The 20,136-nt window shown below is 46.0% G+C and overlaps 1 protein-coding gene across 1 annotated transcript in view; it reads right to left on the bottom strand.

Moving 5' to 3' along the window:
• The window catches only part of Tspan14 (tetraspanin 14), a 53,425-nt gene extending 52,663 nt beyond the window's left edge, over nt 1-762 (bottom strand). The window contains exon 1 of the mRNA XM_020184872.2: nt 655-762. The gene's annotated coding sequence lies outside the window, so the exon portion shown is untranslated. The remainder of the gene's footprint in view (nt 1-654) is intronic.
• Between the last annotated feature and the right edge of the window lie 19,374 nt (nt 763-20,136).

Here is a 20,136-nt window from a genome sequence, read left to right as displayed (position 1 = left end):
CAGCACAACCCAACGGGGAGAAGCTGGGTCGCCACCTTCTCAAACTCCGACCACCCCAAACCCGAGCAGGGCAGAGTGGGACGCAGGCTGCTGAGAGCACACCCACGGCGGGGTGGGAAGTGGGGGCGACCCTCCTGGGCCTGTGCCCACCCTGCACCCCTGACTCAAGTTCCGGGGGCGGGAGAAGGGGCCCTGAGGGTCAGTGACCTAGCCGAAGGGTGCGCCCACTCCCAGGCTCGCGGCTGGAAAAGGGGGGTGGGGGGCAGGCAGTGGTCCAGCGCCTCTCTCCCAGGAGCCCCTGTCCGCCCCGCCCCAGTGCCCACCCGCTAGAGGACGCTACGTAGGGGCGGCGAGGACGACCCACTCGGAAGCGCCCGCCGGGTCGCCCGTCGCGCCTCTCACTCCGCCTGGCGCCCGAGTTCGGTTCAGCGGGGTTCGGGCCGCGGCCTCCAACCCCTGGCGGGCGATCTCGGCAGACAAAGCCCGCCCCACCCGCTGGGCCGCCCCCAGGCAGGCGCGGGGAGCGTGAGGGGCCGAGCAGGAACCCAAGGAGCAGCCCTGGTCCCCGAGGACGCTCGTGGGAGGGGGGGTGTCGGCCTGAGACAATGAAGGGGACAGGCCCGACGCTCCAGCGGGGCTCCGCGATCTACTCACCCGGGCGCAGCGGCGGCGGCGGCGCGGCCGGGCTGGCCGAGGAAGTTAGAGCAAGTTCAGCAGCGCCGGGCGGGAGGGCGCGACTCGGGCCGTCCGAGCGGCGGGGGCGGGGCGCGGAGGGGCGGGGCCGGGGGCGCGGCGCCGGGCGGCTGCGGAGGAAGGGGCAACGCTTCCCTGCGCCGCCCGCGCGGCCCCGCGCGCCTGGCCCCGCCCCCGCCGCGCGCCCCGCCCCCGCCGCGCGCCCAGCCTTCAGCCGCCAGGCACCCGGGGAGGCGAGGCCGATCGCTGGTCCGCCTCTTTGTCCCGCTCTGGGCGGTGCCGGAGGCCTTAGGCTGTCTTGGTCCGCGCCCTCCGGGTCGGTGCGTAGAGCCGGCGGATCCTGGACCCAGGCCAAGCACTTGTGGCCGCGGTGAGCGCTCAGCGGAGATGCGCTGAGCCAACGCCGCTCGGGCCTTGCCCCTGACCCAATCCGCTAAGAACCTGGGAGAAGCGCGAGCTGTGGGAGGTGGTATCTCCAGTGATGCATTGGGTGACTGGGTAGAGGTGGGCGAAGGAGTGGGAAAATGGCTGTTTAGAAGATGGAAGGCTTTCCTGCTGTGCCTTGGAAGACGAAGGTAGTCTTCAAAAGAAGGGGCAGTGAATTACGATCTTTGCAACCGTGCTGTAAGGACTTGCTTCTTCCAGCGTTGGTGCTAAAAATACCAAGCTTTCTTTGACTCGCCTGCTGAGATTTGTTCCTCATCTTATGCTGTGGAGATGACTGGACTGATTGTTGGAGGGCCTGGCGTGTATGCAGGGGTAGCCACACCACTGGCATGGTTGGTTCCATGATGTAAAGGCTGACCTCCCTAGCCTCTGCCTACCTATCTATAGAGCGAATCATAGCCACACTGCTGTTTCTTAAGCCCCGAGAAGGGGGCTTAGGGCCAAGTACTCTGGGATCTGTTAAAACTGATGTTTTAATACAAGCAACCACCAGGTTGACTCCAATGTAAAAAGAAAATCTTGAAGTGGCTACTGTTCTGTCCGTTCCAGTTGTTGTTGTAAATTTACTAAGGGGATGCAGCCTGTCTCTGTGACACCCCAAACAGCTCAGGGACCTCCCAAGGAACCTGTCCATGTTGTTACTTTCTGCAGACAGCAAGTGCATGATTGGGGTGCCTGATTCGTGCCAGGCTCTGTTTCCATGCTTGGGAGGCAGCAGCTGAAGGCTCTTTCTCTGTATAGTGTATTTTTAGTGGAAATGACAAATAATTGCAAGTTGAAGTAAATGCTAGAACAAGAAAAAACAAGGGATTGGGGTAGGGAATAAGATCTGCTTTAGATGAAGCAGTCAGTTGAGGAGGTGGTGTTGAAATGGAATTAAAAGAATGAAGAGTTAGTCCTAGGAGAAGATTGAGCAGAGACATTGAACGTTGGGAGCAATAGGTACTAAGGCCCTGAAAAAGGTAAGCTTTGGATGTGTCAAGGAGCTGAAAGAAAATCAGTGTGGTGGCCAGGTATGGTGACTCACATCTGTAATCTCAGCTACTCAGGAAGCTGAGGTAGGAGAATTGTGGTCAGAGGCTAGCCCAGACAAAAGAGAGATCCAATCTTAAAAACAAACTAAAGTAACAAGGGATGGGGGCATGGCTAATATGGTGGAGCGCTTGCTTAGCAAATGCATGCCCCTGAGTGCAGACCACAGTGTGACAAAGGAAAGAAAAACAAAAGCAGTGTGTGGCTAGAGTATCAAGCCTGGGAAAGAGGCCCAAGATGAAGTTTGAATACAACCAGGACCAAGGCATGCAGGGCCTAAGGACTGTATTGAGGAATGGAGACGTCACTAAGCCATTGAACAGTTTTATGGAAAAGACTAACATGTCCTGATTTACTGGATGTCAGGCAAAAATAAAAGCAGGGAGCCAATTAAACTGTTGCCTCAGTACAAGCCAAAGATGATGATGGTTAAGATGAGTGGGTGAGAGTTACTATTTTGTACTTAACAGGACACATTGATAGGATGTACATGGGAGGAGGAAATGGAGAAATCAAAGGTAATTTTCAAGTTTCTGACAAGTTTTCAAGTTTAATCAGATGAGTGGGTGAACAGTGCCCCATTTATTGGGTGAGATAGGCTGGAAGAAAGGGACCACATTTCAGGAAAGAGCACGAAGAATTCTGTTTTAGCCATGTTGAGTCTGAGATGCCCGTTAAACAGCCAGTGGAGATAGCCGGACTAAGAGCTCTGAGAGGGGTCTGGGGTGGAGGTGTGGCTTTGGGAAGCATCAGCTTAAAGGAGGTAAAAAGCCATGGAAACTGAGGGCACCTAGGGGAAGGAAGGAGTCAGTACAAAAGAGGGGAGGATTTAGTGGGGACCCAGGGAGTCAGAGAAGACCAAAGCAGGAAAGAAGACTGAAAAAGAGGCTGGGGAAGATCATGGGCTACATACAGCATGGAGCTGAGGAATAGTGTTTCCAGAGAGGAGTCGTTAGCTGCGTTAGATGTTGCTTGGGGATCAGATGAGGACAGAGAAGAATTTATTGGCTCTCGCAACATTGGTAAACATGCTAAGGACAGCATCCCTGGAGCAGGAGGGTAGAAGCCAGACAGCTGTAGAGCTACCATATGTGGACAACCAAGCGGAACAGACTTCTGGGTGAATCTAGACAGGGATGAGGCCACATACAAAGAGATAGGAGGCATTGGTGGATATTGCTGGATGGCCTTAATAGCCATTCTCTCTCCCCCTCATAACATAATTTCCAGTTCTCAGCCTCCCCTGTAGCTACATATGATCATGTGACTCAGTTCCAGCCAGTAGGAAGTGGAGGGATCCATGTGCAAATTATAAAGTGGCTTTAAAGGGAAGCAATGTGCTGTCCTCAGCCTTTGCTCTTTTCTGGAATATATGAATACATGGCTGGAGCTCCAGTAGCCATGTAATATCTGTGGTAGAAGCCATATTTTGAGGATGTTAGTGAAACTAGTTAGAATAAATGTAAGTTCCCAATGTTTAAGGAGTCACCATATCTACTCTGAGTTACCTGTCACTTGATTTTGTATATGAAAGAATTTCCTGTTTTCTGGTGCTTGTAACTATATCCGACTTTATAGACTGCAGAGGGATGTGTTAAAATGTGGGAGGCACTAGAGCTGGTCTGCATGGTGATAGCAATGATCCAGGAGAGAAGGAAGGAAGGATAATTCTGACAAGCAGGTGAAAGGAGAAGGGGATATGTGCACCAATGGAGGGATCACCTCTGATGGAGGGATACCCCCACCATATGAAGGAGAGTGTGTGGAAGCTGTTTCCAGCAAAGAGAAGGTGATCGTTCTCACCTGATCCTGGGTGTGAAGAAGCTTGTGAGCACAAAAGGAGGTGGAAGGATATGCTGTGAACTATTGACTGGTTGTTGCTAGAGGTCCTGCCAGGCTGAGAGCCTCTAGGGACATTTTTTTTCAATCAGTTGGCCACACTGATTGAAAGGGTGGGAAGAAGGTGGAATGCCTACAAAGCCAGCATGGCCCTCCCCTCCCCACATCCCAGCAGGCCTCAGTGGACAGGCACATCTGACATTCACATGCCATTCCCACCTGCTCTATGAAATTCACTAAGCTTTACTATTCTTATGTCAACATGGAGTGGTGTCCAAGACCATCAGGGATGCTCCATGCAGAACACATCTGCTTTATTTTCATTTATTAAAAGATAAAAAGAATAAGGATACAGACGGTACCATCTCATAAAAGGGTTGTGTTGTAGCCAGTGATTTACTTTGTAGGCTAGCCCTTCAGACCATAATTGCCAAGTATGTAGTTGAATTATAGTGTAGACTACAAGCCTGATGTATGGCTTATAGGAACAAGAAATTGTACCAGAAGGAGGAATGCAAAAAAGCTTAGTGTTTGTCCTCTTTTCCCTGGACCAGAAGCAGCTCTAAATAAAATTTTGAGTGGAAGGGCTTGGTCTTTGTCTTCCTCTGACTTCCTCCATCATGACGTGTTCTCAAGCTGCTCACACCCATGTGTGTACAGGCAGGGGGAAGGCTCAAAGGACCTTGAAGAGAAAAGGAATTTGGTAACCATCTCTCCTAATTCATAGCTTCTTGCTCTTGAGTAAACCATATTACATCTCTGAACCCTAGTGTTCTTGCCTGCAATGTCAAGGTCACAGTAATGTCTGCCTCACAAGCTCATAGTACAAAATCGCCAGGGCATGGGGTGTACTTCAGCCACAGAACACTTGCCTAGCGTGCTTGGGACGCTGGGTTTGATTCCTAGCACAGTCAAAAAAAAGTTTGTAAAACTTTGAAAAACATTGGTTAGGCTATAAAAAGAAACTCTGGTACCTGAGAATGGCATCTTATTAGGGCCAAACTGCCAAGGCTCTTCACAATAGTAAGACATTTTTAAGGGAAACAATGAGAAAACCCTATTTAAACTGGCATAAGCAACTGGGGAGAGGAGAGATTACTGGAAAGCTATTCAGATCCCTCACAGAATCAAAAGAAGAACATGAAACCAGAGTTACTCTGGAAACCTGGGACTGATCCTGAGGGCTTCCCAGACTTGGAGCCCTGCCTCTTTCTCTCCTAGTTTTCACAATTGACCATGTCAGGAATGTGAATATGAATACCTACACTCTAGGTTGGCATGAACAAATTCCAAGAAAGAATTCTAATTTGTCCAGTTCTCATCACATGCCTAGTCTTGGACCAATCACTGTGGTGAGGGAGATGGGATGCCATAATTGGGCATGGCCTTGTGGTCAGTGAGGCGTGGCCTATGCCGGAAGAAGGGGTGGTATGTGCAGAGCCGACATCATAATTCCTACAGAGTCTTGTATATCAGGTATTGGCTGAAGTCCTGGGCAGCCACTGAAAGCTTTAGGTAGAACAGTGACACTGTCACATTTGTGCTTTTGAAAGACCCCAAGGCTGCAGTAAGAAGGACTGCAAGGAACAGAACTAAAGGAAAATGATTAGGAAGGATATCATTGCAATAGTTTGGGAAGATAAGGATGATATGGAGACAGGAGGGCAGATTGACCGTACATTTAAGAGCTAGAACTAATGATGACTAATTGAGTAGGAAAATGAGGCATAAGATGCTACATTCTGGCTACATGGACAGTGGTGCTGTTCAGTGACACAAGTGACCATGTGTGTATATGTGTGTGTGTGTGTGTGTGTGTGTTTGGTGACAAGTGATGACTTAAACCTCTTCCATTTGAAGAATCCTGAGCAGAGGGGAGAGGTCCAATTTGCTGTATGGAATCCAGAAAAGACATTTAAGCAAAAGCTATAAATTTGAGAATTTTGTGTCCAGTTCTTATAACAATGACCCATCTATGTACCTTAACCAAATTGGTTTTATATTGTTGGTTGCTATATTGTTGAAAAAAGTGACATGACATAGTGAGAAGTCTAAAGATAAGCAGAGCAGGGAAGGCCAGCATCTACACAATGTCATTAAGGTCCCTATTCCACTTCATTGATTAGTTCTGTCTCTCCACATTGGGCAGGCTTCATCCTCAGTGTCAACCTGTAGTCTTACAATGGCTGCCCTAGCTTCCCACATGCATTACACACAGGAAGAAGAAAGATCAAAAAGGATAAACACTGCTACTGTCTTAGAAGAGCAAAACTTTCTCAGAAAGCCCCATGGACTGCTGCTTATGCCTCATTGGCCACATCTGGTCACATGGCAAACCCCAGCTTTAAGGAAAGCTAGGAAACATAGTTTTAAAAAGTTGAGAAGCTGGGAATGGTGGCATGTGCCTATAATCCTAGTACTTGGACTCTGAGGCAGAACTAACAAGGGTTTAAGGTCAGCTTAGGCTACATAGTGAGACCCTGCCTCAAAAAAAAAACTGTGCTGGGGATGTCACTCAGTGGTAGAATGCCTCCCTAGATGCAGGATGGCCTGGATTGGATTCCCAGCACTGAAAAACAATCAATCTATCTATTAATAAATAAATAATAACAACAAAAAAGTTACAGCCCATAGCCTGTTTGACAGGAAAAAGAATGAAGACACATTGCAGCACATGGATGATAATCAGACCATCAGTGTAGAGGAGATTATCCTGGTACTCAGAGGTGAGAAAGGAAAAGGACCAATAACATAATCCTGGTGAACACAAAACTTGAGAAGATCAGACCAAGAAAGAAGAGAGGGACCAACAAAACAGAAAAAGTAGCCAGTGAGGTAGAAAGAAAACCAAGAGAGTGATAATGTATGGAAATCAAGGAGAAACCAGACTCTCAGGAAGGAGAGAGTGGTCTTCAGTGTCCAGGGAATGCAGAGAGGGACTGTGAAACAGGCTGAAGAATGACCATGGGGACTGGTGCTTTGGAGAACTGATTTTGTGGAGTAGGTGGATCCAAGCCAGTTAACAGTGAGCTAAAGAACAAATTTGAGACAACAGAGGTTGTTAGTTGGAAGATAATGAGGATAAGGGAATGAAGGGAAAAAAATTATAGAAGGGACATGAATATGTGTAAATCATGAAGGGAAGACTCAGAAGAGAAGAAATTGAACAGCATGGAAGGAAAGAGCCAAAAGATGTTTGCTGGGGAATGTGGGAAGGATTTGGGTTCAGACTGGAGTGTACCTGGGGAAGGAGGAAAAGCTGGATGAGGATGCAAATGTCAGTGTGTTTGATGCAGGCTTATGAGTGAAAGCTTCTACTTTCTCTGGAAGTAGGAGGAATGGTCTCTGGCTGAAGGTAAGTGGGAATTAGGGGGATCCATGGATATCAGAAAAACCGAGGAGAAGATGAGAGATACCTCTAATAAGGGGCAAACAAGAAGGTTTAAGGAGCCAACTGCCAGTAGCTCACACCTATAATCCTAACCACTTGGGATGTTGAGATCTGGAGGATTGAGGTTGCAGCCCAGGCAAAAAGTTTGCTAGACCCCTTTCCAAAATAATCAGAGCAAAATAGATTGGAGGCATGGCCCAAGCAGTAGAGCAGGGCACAAATCCCTAAGTTCAAACCCCAGTCTCATCACAAAGAAAAAAAGAAGAAAGTTTAAGAAAGGGTTATGAATCCAAGTGAGATAGAGACTCAGAGCCAGAATGACATCCATTCCAGACTTTGTGGCCAGCTTCATCAGTTCTCCGCAGCTGGAACCAGCACAAGAGCCATCAGCACGGGCAGTAGGACTGATCGAAGTTTGGGTTTTACCGTGACAGAAAAGCAACCATGAAAAGCATTCAAGAATATTGAGAAGAAGATGGTTGAGGTGTTGTTTCATGACTGGTGGGGATGGGAAGTGACAGCTGGAAGGGCTGGTAGATTGGGAGAAAGGAGAAGATAGGATGGGGCTGCAAAACCCTCAGTGAAGGTTCTCTGTTCTTCAAGACATGTACCGTGATGTAAGGAATGTGATCAAGGGATATACCCATGGGAGTGGGGGAGTAGGGGTCTGAGATCAAATGAAGGAGGAAGTCAATGGCCTTAGAAGGAGAAGATCAGGACCAAGAGGCCAGTTGGGGAATGGGTCACCTCATTAATGTGTGGCAGGACTTGGGGTTCAGGCAACAACAGTGAGACAGGAAATTCAGTTTTGAATTGTTGCCATTCTTGAAAAAGAAGTCAGGGAACCCTGGAGAAAAGAGAACAAAAAAGAAATTGATTTCTTGGCCTGTCATCCCAATTTGTTCTGGATTGATCTATTTTAAATTATATGCACGGGCTGAAGGTATGGCTCAAGTGGTATAGTGCCTGCCTAGCAAGCGTGAGGCCCTGAGTTCAAACCCCAGTACCACCAAAACAACAACAAAAAAAAGAATCTGCAAACCTCCAAACACCTCTAACTGATTGCCATCTGCATGTACCCTTAAGCCAGGAGACCTCTGCCCTCAGATGGTGTCTCCTCCAAGATGTGTGATAAGAGCCCATGTTTGAGTACAAGACAGAGGATCATACTTTAATGATAGAGGCTAAGTGTACTAGCACATGGTGGTGACAACTAATCGTCCCTCTGGCCTACATCATCCCATCCACAAACTGGAGATAGGGGAGAACAGAAGTTTGTTCAATACGTGTCTTTCTAGCCCTGACTTTGCCTCAACCATTAGTATAATTATCCAAAAGGAGGAAGATGGTTTTGACATCAGAGAAAAGAGCAAGGACCCAGGAGTCAGACTGCCTGGCTGTCCACCAACTCTGCCCCTAAAAGCTGTGTCCACTCTAGACTGAGAGCTTCTCCATGTCCATTCAGAGAACTATGGGATACACAGAGATGTGAAAGCCACTTGACAGCTGAAATAATCTCATGTGACCTGACCTTCACAAAACTCTGCATTAGTGAACTAAATGTAGAAGGGAGTCCCCAAGGAAGTCACCCAGCCCAGAGCTGGTAGGATCAGGACAATCAGATTTATGTTCAGACCTGAGTGCCCTGTTTGTCTCAATCCCTGGGTGATTTGGGGAGTCTGCTAAGGCCCTAGGACCTCCAGGTTCAAATCCTGTCAGGAAAAGACCCAGAAAGTCCTCCCTGCCCCCCATCAGGGGTAGGATAGAGAGAGGAACACCTGAATTACTTGAGGCAAAGCAGAGCACAGGTGGGTGCTGCAGGCATTTTAGGTGCCCTTCTCTGTCCATCTCACAGTCCTGGGGAATTCTAGCTGGTCCCATGGGAGAGAATGGTAATCCTTAGGGAGCCCTACATGGTAGCTGCTGGTGGTATTGGGGCACACTGCCACCTAGAGGCCTTCCTCTGAGTCTCCTGTGTGTGTGTGTGTGTGTGTGTGTGTGTGTGTGTGTGTGTGTGTGTCTGTGTCTGTGTGTCTGTGTGTGTGTCTGTGTGTGTGTGTCTGTGTGTGTGTCTGTGTCTGTGTCTGTGTGTGTGTCTGTGTCTGTGTGTGTGTGTGTGTGTGTGTGTGTGTGTGTGTACACTAGGGGAGGATTTTGTGTCCTTGTCTAGCATTGCTGATGTCTCCCTTCTCCCATGAAGCACTCATTCTCTGGTCTCCTGTTCTGCTTACCCTCTCAGGACTGCATAGTGTGCACATAGCTCCTCTCAATCTTCTTGCCGCACCCTGCCTTCTACGCCCTGTACATACGTGCTGCTCTTCCCACACTCTGGGCCAAGCCCTCACCCCATCTCCACAGGCTCTCTGCACTCTCATCCATTCCAGTGTCTCTAGATGTCTTCCACACTGTCATTATCACAGACCCGATCTCTTTCCTGCAGTCCACTTCCCCAGCACTCTGATTCTAAGACAAAAATCCAATCAGTCAGTTTCCTCCAATCCCGTAGAGGTTTGCCCCACTGAATGCCAAGCCCCTTCCTGTGTTCTACAGAGGCTGACCAGGCCTGGCCTCCAAATAGGCTATGCAATGACATTCTAATACAGGCCTCCCTCACACTCAGTGAATTGTCCTGTCATCTCCCAAATAAAGGTCACACAGACAAGATCTAGGGTTTGAATTTAATCACTCACTTGAAATTGCCCCTGAAGGAAGTCTTGCCCCAAGGCTCTGCACCCCATCTCCCACCACATGGTAGAGGAGGGGAAATGAGAAGTACAGCTACACCAACTCAATGATTATGGGAGGGGTCACAGAGCCTCCTTTCTGCATTTCCTGGCAACTCATGGGCTGTCCTAGCTCACAGCTCCTGTGCTTTCTAGCTTTCTATTGAGGCCTCACAGTTTCATTTGTTTCTCCACCCAGTCCTTTCACCTCCCTCATTCACACACACTTCTGGAGCAACTTCTGTATCCTATGCACTTGACCTCTACACATGCTATCACCTTGGCTGAGAATGCCTTTTGCCCATTCCCTCTGCCTGGGTGGGGACAGAGAGGTAAAAAGCCTCCCAGCATAGGTCCTCAGCAAAGCTCTTAAGAGAGCAGGACTGGAAGGGTTAGATCTAGAACTGTCACACCCATGCCACCCACTCTCCATTCATGTTCTGACAATAGAGTCTCTGTTTCCATTGTTCCAACAGCTTCTGGCCAGTTTCCCCTCAGGATTTGTGCCAGACTTCTTCCCACTGCCTCCTCTATGGATCTTTGGTCTCTCCCTATGCCTCTCTCTGAGTAGCATATTCAGATACCCCAAGAATGAGTAGCTGATTGCTCTGGTCAGCCAGCAACATTTGCCTCTCTACTTGGGCAGAACTTTGGGGCAGATCTTGCAGGTCCCTGGTCAGCCCACAAGTGTCTGATGTAGGGTCCAAGGCCCCACTTTGGTCTAGTCTTTGTGCCCAGTGTAAGAAATTTGTGACACAGAACATGGAGAGTCTGAGTGAAGTGTGGCATGGCCAACTCTCTCAGGTTCCCAGGAGAGGGCAGTGATGAGCAATTTATGGGAAAGTAATGTCTATCCCGCCTGCTGCTAGGGCTGCTGATGGCAGATAACAAAGAGGTCAATTTAGCTCCACACCCTAGCATTTGTAAACAGATTTGGTATATTTGCAGATCTGGTTTTGTAATGATTATGTTATCATTTGTTGATTTATAAAGGGGTTTAAACCACTTATGAGACTCTAAGTCATCAGAACTGGAAAGATGATTATGTTTAATGTTTAAATGCTCAGGGAAACCTACTCTGTTAAAATGAGAAAACTTTTATTTATTAATTGTAGAAGTAGCATGTGAATATTTAAACAGATGTTAACTGTTTCAATGTTCCTTCACTGGACAGTAGACAAGATGCGGAGTTTGAGTGTGTTTCTCTATGTGCCCAAAGCCACTCAGGCCCTAAATACAGATACAGGGCACCCTGGAGGGTATGGGGAGGAAGTCCAGGGAGCAGGGCCTGAACTGTCTATACACAGGATGGGAAGGTATCTGTCCTTTGATCTCCACAGGCCAGCTGGAGACAGGAAAAGGGGCTGCCCTCCTGCACTAGTGTGAGTGTCTCACAGCTAGTGGATTCCCAGGCCACACCCCACACAGGCCTGAAGTTTGCCTCAAGGTTCTCTTGAGTCACAAAGGCTGAGGAAGAGATAAGAGTCAGATAAAGGCACCTTGGCCTGTACCTGGCAGAATCTTCAAAGACTTCCTGCTTCAACAGGCAAGTAGCATCCTCTGCCTCTCTCCCAGTCCCTTCTGTCCAGAGGGTGCTGGCCTCCACAAACTCCAATGTGTGAGCCATGCTGGTGCAGAAACCTGGAAGCAGACCTGGCTTCCTGTCCCTCTAAGCAAGCCAGGCATGGTCAAGAGGGAAGGCCCTGGGTTAGCTGGGTCCACTAGCTCAGGAAGTTTGGCATTCCTGGGGCACTTATCTGGATTTGTGTTCCTTTCCAGCCTCCTGCCCATAAAGGTCTATGGGGCTTCCCAGGTTCCTCAAACCATATGACCTTTCTGCAGTTCATGTGGCCTGCATTTCATATCACATCTATCTGTAACCCTCTCTCGGGGTGAGGAGGAGGGACACAAATATCTTGTCCTTGGAACCAGCCAGGAAATGTTGCTGAGAATATATTGTGGTGCTATTTTTATAACTTTGTTGAAAATGTTTGATTAGCTAATATGTTCTCATGGAACAAATTATGAAGGTTCAAAAGGGTATAAAATGGAACATTCTCCTCCCACTTACATTCCCCAACCACCACTACCCCGTTGCTAGAGGCAAATACTGTTACCAGGTTTTCATGTATTTTTCCATACATGTGTTAGGGCAGACAATGTTGGTTTTCCTCCAAATCCATTCTTTTTTGGGGGTAGGGGTGGGATAGAACCATCAAATTTTAGCTGAGTACAAAGCCATCTATGAGAAAGACAACATTTTGGGATATAAGGGAGTAGCTAAGAGATTCTAGGTTCAATCCCCAGAATTATCAAAAGAAAAAGAAAACATTTTAGCCATGCCTCCTGCCCTTCCCAGCCTCTCATGCAGGGAAGTACAGCCTGAGTGTCGACAATAGGATGTGAGCAAAAGTGAGGTGGTCTGGTTCCAGGTTGTGCTTTAAGGGAAAGAAGTATGTCCTCTACTCATTTACCTCACCAGCTTTGGTGAACAGTGGATTCTTTTTTGAACATGATGACCTCCACCTAGGATAATGGAGTAACAAGGGCCAGAAAGAAACTGGCCCCTGACCTAATGGAGCTATGTTCCCAGTCCTGGATTGCTTATGTCCAGATTATAATGTATAGGAGAAATGAGCATTTATCTTGTTAGACCCAAACTAATATGTTTATAGATAGATCTGGACAGATTACATAGAATTCTATATGCTTTGGCTTTTAATTTGCAAATATATTTTCACTTGCCAACATATTTTGGGTTGTATTACAAGTATATTGGTAAGCCAGGAATAGCAGAAAACACCTGTGGTCCTAGCTACTTGGAGGGTGAAGCAGGAGGATCACTTAAGCTCAGAATTCAAAGCCAGCTTGGGCAACATAATGAGTTCAAAGCCCTGTACTGCAAAAACATCCCTTCACTTATTCCTTCTCTCTTGGTTTCCCTTCACACGAATCTGAGGTTTTGATCATTTTCCATTTCTCTACAAAGCTTCTTTTTAGTGTTTTTAGAAGGAAGACCTACTGGCAACAAATTCCCTCAATCCTTTCTTGCCTGAGAAAGTCTTAATGTCTCTTCACTTTTGAAAAATAATTGCACAGGCTACGGAATTCTAGACTGGTAAGGTCTCTCTCTCTCAACACTAAATTTTTTCACTGCACTCTTTTTTTCCTTGCATGGTTTCTGAAGAGAAGTTGGATATAATTTTTGTCTCTACTCTTAAGTAAGGTGCTTTTTTCCTCTCTGATTTCGTTCAAGATTTTTTTTCCCATCTTCATTTTTTTTTTTTTTACCATTTCATTATATGCCCCAAGGTATAGTTTTGTTTGTTTCCTTTTTTCCATGGTCAGTTAGGCTCTGAAAAAAATCTCAGCAGGTTTGGGATTTTAATGGTTAGTGTGAAGCAGGTTCATTGTGCCATGATTACCTGAGACAGAATACTCACACACAAATTACATGAAGCAGATTTATTATTTACAGATAGCTAGCAAGGGCAACAGAGGCCTGGGATTTATTGTAAGCAGATCCCCCAAGGCTCAGAAAAGCTATCCATCATGGAAAGAGTCTTGTTTCTGAGTTCTCCACTTCTGCTACAGTTGAGGGACCCCACTCTGGATGCTATACCCCAGGGCAAAATGATTCAAAATGACTCTGATGAGCTAAAGCATTGAAGGACATCATTTTTCTTGTGGTGATAGGAACAGAGTCCAGTCTGTTCTGGCCAATTCCTCTTTATCTCAAGACACTGGACTCCAAACACATTCTATAATTATTCTTGAAGACTGCAAGTGAGAAAGTGGGAGAGCTGAGTCTCTCCAAGGTCACTTGAAGAATTGTCCTCTAGTCCTCCTAGACCTAGATATCCCCACCCCCACTTAGAAAATCTAGTCTAAGCAGGGCATGGTGATACATACCTAATCCTAGCACTTGGAGGCTGAGGCAGGAGGATCATGAGTTCAAGGCCAGCCTGAGGTACATTTTAAGACCCTTTCTCAAAACAACAACAAAAAGCTAGTCCATTTTGTATGCTCACCAACCTTCCTGGATTGGAATCTCATCAGATCAGTGTAACATCTTGTTTGACACAATCTCAGTGCGATGTCATAGCCATAGCCAGAAATCATTTCACTAAACCCAGGATGAACAATACCTTACACAGGATGCTCAGATTTGCCTGGAGCCATTGTCTAACCCAGGATCCAGTGATCCAGGAAAGAAGTTGCTAAGAGACCAAAGGAAGATCCTTCAGGTGGATCCACTATCCACAGCCCATGGCCCTGCTTCTGGATTTCTTCTACTTTTATTTCTATAGTACCCCGGGGTGTCCAAGTGTAGTAGGAGCAGTTAGCATTCTCACATACTTGTCCCACTTGGGCTAAAAGAAAGTCTGCAGCAACTCTGTGGTCTTAAACAACTTACAGGTGGCACTAGAGACCAAAAATTTCATTGTTAGCCTTTTTACTGTTTGTAGGAGTTCATTAAATATTAGGTAAATCAGCCCTTTGTAGTTTCCCAGTTTTTCATTCATCTTGCGCTTGACTTGTTTTTGCTTTCCAAGTTTTATTATTTTTTGACGACCAGGCTGTAGGATGGGTACTGAGGGAGCCAGGATGAACAAGACCACTATTTCTCTATATCTCTGATATGTCCAGTGCCCTGCTCCAAAGAGAATGGGTCAGTAACAATGGCACTGGATGTGAACAGAGACCTGGACTCCAGGCTGAAGGATCTGTAGTGCCCAGGGCTACCAACTTCAGAACATCTCCTACATGGTGAAGATAAAGAAACAGACCCAGAGGAGGAAGGGATCAGTTCCAGCCTTCATGGCAAATAGGTGGCCCAGCTCTGGAACTTCAGAGCTCTTTCCCCTCTACCAAAAGAGCTGTTCTTGACCAGTTTTGAGTCTTTGACATTTCCTGAGAACATTCTCTCCCCCATAAAGTGAGATGGTAGAATCCAGATTTTGGCTAAGGCCATCTGTGCTGGGGAAGTATTTTAAGTAAGAAAATGAGCTGGCAGAGTAGCTCAAGTAGTAAGAGCATCTGCCTAACAAGTGTGAGACCCTAAGTTCAAACCCGAGTGCCACCCAAAAAAAAAAAAAAATCAAGTAGGAAGTGGAACAGGCACATCTTGCTGTATAAAGACAGTGTAGTTACAGACAGCATCTACTGGGACAAAGCTGGACAAACAGCTGTCCTTTGGACAGACCCAGAAAGGAATTTTCAGGGCTACATGCCTCTTCCATTGGTATGTAGACAACTGTCACATGAATACTTCTTGAATGAAAAACTTCTATAATCAACACTTTGTTTACTTTCAAGTAGCAAAGGCAGGGTAAATGCTTACTTTTTTCCTTTATTTACCAGGCTTCAAAATGAGTCTTTTTTTCCCCTTAGCAACATCCAAAGATGTTTATTTGTTTGTTTATGTCAGAGTCTCACCATGTAGCCCAGGCTGTCCTCAAACTTGAAATCCTCCTGCCTCAGCCTCCTGAATGTTGGGATTACAAGCATGTATCACCATATCTGGCAGGTTTTTTTTTTTTTTGGTCGGTACTAGGGTTTGAACTCAGAGCCTCATATCTGCTAGGAACCACTTAGAACAATCTACCACTTGTGTCATAACCCCAGCCTTTTTGCATTAGTTATTTTTTTGGAGAGGATCTCATGTACTTGCCCAGGGTCAACATGGACTGTCATCCTCCTATTTATATCTCCCACATAGCTGGAGTGACAGGTATGACAGGTTCACATCACCACACAACATTTTTGGTTAAGATGGGATCTAAATTTTCTCCAGGGGTTGGTCTTGAAACACAATCCTCCTAGTCTCCACTTCCTGAGGAGCTGGAATTGCAGGCAAGTACCACCACACCCAGCCAAGACTTTCCTTTTTTTTTTTTTTAAATTAATTGTGGGTTTAAACTCATCAGATGTGTTTTCATCCATTTCAGTTATTCTTGTTGATGCTCAAATCGTCCCATCTTTGCCAAGTGAGAGCCTCTTTGCCTGCTGAGTCTGTCCTTTCTTCAGGATTGTTTGATGTCTGGTATGACAAGCTGTTTTAGGCTCATCATGTACATGTCTGCTTCCAGTTTGCAACCAGCCTTTTCTCCCAGGAGTTCCTTTAGTTGAGGCCAATATTTGAAGGCCACAGTGTGGGCTCAGCTGTCTCCTGGGAAAGTTTATCCAATGTTTCCTGGATAAACATCGTGAAATTAGGGCAGGGGTGTCTTTTGCATGAATCCAAACAGACACTGACCAAGCTTTTTGATATAAAATGGGAAAATTTCTTTTGCTTCACAAATATTTCACAATTGTTTCTCAATTTAAGGCAGTGGTTTTCCACCTTGCCTGCATACTAGAATCCCCTAGGGAGTTTTAAAAAGTTACTAATGCCTGGATCCATCCCCAGAGATTCCAATTTAACTGGACTAGGGTGTAGCCGGAGCAAAAAATTTTCAAGTGTGAAGCTCCCAGATGGACTCAACCCTTGCTGCACTTTATCATTCTGTGCTTGTTTTGCATGTTACCACCTACATATGGAGACCTAAACAATACTTTTGGCATGTCTTAAACATTTATATAAATTATGTCCTTTTGAATGTATCATTCTTAAGCCTATTGCTTTCCTTAGCATTGTTCCAATGCATTTAAGTTGATCCTGATGCCTCTAGTTCATTCTTTGTAACTGCTGGCAGGCAGCACATTAAAATTTTCCATTGTAGGATCATCTTCCTCTGTTCACTTTTATCACAAATTCACATGCAGTCTAGTTGTTCAGGCAACAGTCATGGAGTCATCCTTGACTCTTCTCTCTCTCACATTTCACATCCAATGGCATAGGAATCCTCTTAACCTGCCTTCATGTACATTCAGTACCTGATACTTCCCTGCCTGCCTTGCTCCCAACCTGGTTCCTGCCACCACTATCTCACCTGGATCACTGCAGCAATTCCTAAGTGACCTTCCTGCTGCCACCTTTGATCCTCTAGTCTGTTCTCTGAAAGCAACCAGAATAATAGAAACAAAGTATGTCCCTCCTCTTTGTAAGACCCTCCTCCCATGGATTCCCATCTCACTCAGGAAAATTCAGTTCTACAGCCTGCATTCCAACCATCTCACTGCCCCTAGTCTCCTGTCACTGTCCCCACACTCATTTTGCTCGTGTCATTCTTGCTTTATTAACGTTAAATTCCTTGAATATAACAATCCCATTCCCACCTCTGGGCCTTTGTTGCATGCTGTTTTCTCTGCCTTGAATGCTCTTTTTATAAAAGTCATAAGACCCACTTCCTCACTTCTTTCAGGTGTCTGTTCTAATGTTATTGTGTGACAGCTGCCCACCCAGGCCAATCTGTCTCAAGCAGTACAAACTCCATCACACCCTGTGCTCTTGCTGCACTGTGGAAAGAACTGACTCTTACTTTTGGTCTGTGGAGTTGGCCCTGACCCTACTGTATAAAACAACAGAGGACCAGATATACCTGAGAAGCACGATCTTGGAAGTCCTTTGTCCCCAACCCTGGGATCCTACCACCCCCATCTTCTATGTTAATTTTTTTAAAAACAAATAAACCAAACCACAAACAATCTCTTTTCTTTTAAATCTACAAAGTATTTTGAGGGGTTAAACCAGAAAAAAGTCAACTTTTGCTTCCCCTCTCCTCCATAACAAATTCACAAATATCCAATTGCTTTTTTGCCCCATGGGGCACTAGCATCGCAGAATGGGGGGGGGGCAGTTGAGGAGGGAAGGCAGGCAGGGTTGGGGAGAAGTGTTCAGTCTCTACTTTCTGATTTCCACCACCCTCTCTACTCACAAACCTCAACAGCCTCACCCCCATGACTTGTCTTCCTCCAACCACAGTGGAATGCCTTGCTCTAGGGAAAGAGAATGTAGGCGTAGGCATGCCTTGAGAAATCAGTCTGTTGGGGAAAAAGACATAGAGTCAGGTAAACAACTTACAAGAATCCTCTTTGTTCTCCCATACCTATGATTTGCTATCCAAATCTTTCCTACTTTGAAGATTCAGCCGCAGGTGAGGTCCCACTCTACCTACCTGTGTCCACATCCCATCCCTGACACTTGCCACCCAAAGACTTTTCTCCAAAAACCACCAGAGATTCAAGGACTAGCCTGGCTCTGGGAAAGGACTCTTGAGTCTGAGTGCTTCTCCTCCAATCTTATCACTGAGTTTTTAGAATGGTTCTCAATCTTGGCTTGACTGTCAGAATCATCCAGGATCTTAAAGAAATACTGTTGCCTGGGTCTCAGAGATTCTAGTTTATTGGGCATCAAAACTTATTAAAATCTCTCCCACTGATTCTGTTTATCCAAGATTGAGATCCATCAGTTTAATAGCAAGGATATTGTCTTTCATACACTCCATAGTTTATATTCTGGATTTTCCAATCATTTATCAAATAAGTAAAAAGGACATCTGCTAGTACTTACTAAGGCTGTTGAAACTTCAAGCCCAAATTCAACAGAAACTAATACCTTTGGTTTGTAGAGTCCTCATTAAAGCCTTGCTTCTTCAAGTGTGACCTATGGACTAGCATACCATCAAGATGACCTGGAATTTGGTTAGAAATTCAAAAACTCAGGCTGCTGTACTAGAGTCCTGAGAGCTGCAAAATTTCATCATAAATGACTGTCAGCCCCCACCTACCCACCCACACATCAAGAGACTCAAACAAACACTAGCATAGTTTCTAGCAGTTCAAGGCTATATTTCCCCTTGAATTCCTTCCTGGGGAAGCTTGAGGCTCCCCAAAGAACTTGTCTTTTGTTCCAGCCAACATCTGAGCAGAGGCTACTAACCTCCCTTTTCTTAGAACATTTACTTGATGAAATTTACCACTGCTAGCCTGGCATGGTGTGAACATCTGTAATACCAGCACTTAGGATGTGGAGGCAAGCAGATGCCAAGTTTGAGGTCAGCCTGGGATACATAGTAAGACTCTTCTAAAAAAGCTGAGGGACGGGGTGTAGGTAACTTAGCTGAGCATTAGAGCACTTACCTAGCATATGCAAGGCTCTGGGTTCCATCTCTAGCACAGGAAAAAAATATACATAAATATTTAGTGAATCTTTTATCCCTTTTACATGCATACGTATCTCCTACAATCCAAGATTTTGTAAGAGCCTGGGATCCATGCCTTTGAAATTAAATTATCAAGAAAGATAGTGCCGACTCCCAGGCTCTGTGTGGGAGACTAGAAGCCTAACTTCATAAATTTGCCAGTACCAGACACAGAGACCCTGATCACACTGACCAACCCCCACTCCATAGCCTTTTGGTAATTTTCCACTTTTCTAGCCCTGCTTGAGCACCCCCTCCCTCTCCCCATTCCCTCATTCTTCCCTTAAAATTTCCAGTCACCTCTGCACAATCAGAGATGACCTCAGTTCTATACTGAGGACTCCCCACTATTGTTCCCTAGGGAGAATAAAATCTTGTCTCTACTGCTTTTTTATTCAAGTCTCCATTTTAATGAGATCCTTGGGTGATTTCCATATACATTAGAATTGGAGAAGTACTATATTATAATCTTTACCAATCCCTCAGTGATTTCTTATAAGCAGCTCTGAATGGTAGGCAGAAATTTTTATATCCACTTTATCAGTGAGAGTGGCCGGGCTGGTGGAGTGGCTCAAGTGGTAGAGAACCTGCCTAGCAAGCATGAGACTGAGTTCCAACTCAAGTACCGTCAGAAAAAAAAAAAAAGTTTTATGAGAGGGACAAGTGTCAGAGCTTTGCTTAAGGTCATAGTAAACTAGAAACTCAACCCCCTTTGACTCAATGAAGTGCTCTTTCCACAGTGCCATGCTAATGGGAGAGACCAAAAGACACGTAAAGATTCAGGAGAAAACAGTTGGTGGGAGAGAACTGAACATCAGTCCAACATGCTCTCAGGCTTTGATTTTTAGCAGCAAGAGAACTGTTTGGGTCACTTTTAGTCATCAAGTCTCCTTTGGGCCTCATTGAACTCTATTTGGAGTTGTCC

The sequence above is a fragment of the Castor canadensis genome, chromosome 7 (assembly GCF_047511655.1).
Source record: "Castor canadensis chromosome 7, mCasCan1.hap1v2, whole genome shotgun sequence".
Classification (NCBI taxonomy): Eukaryota; Metazoa; Chordata; class Mammalia; order Rodentia; family Castoridae; genus Castor; species Castor canadensis.
The sequence above is the reverse complement of the archived record's forward strand: the minus strand, read 5'-3'. Positions and strand labels throughout refer to the sequence as shown.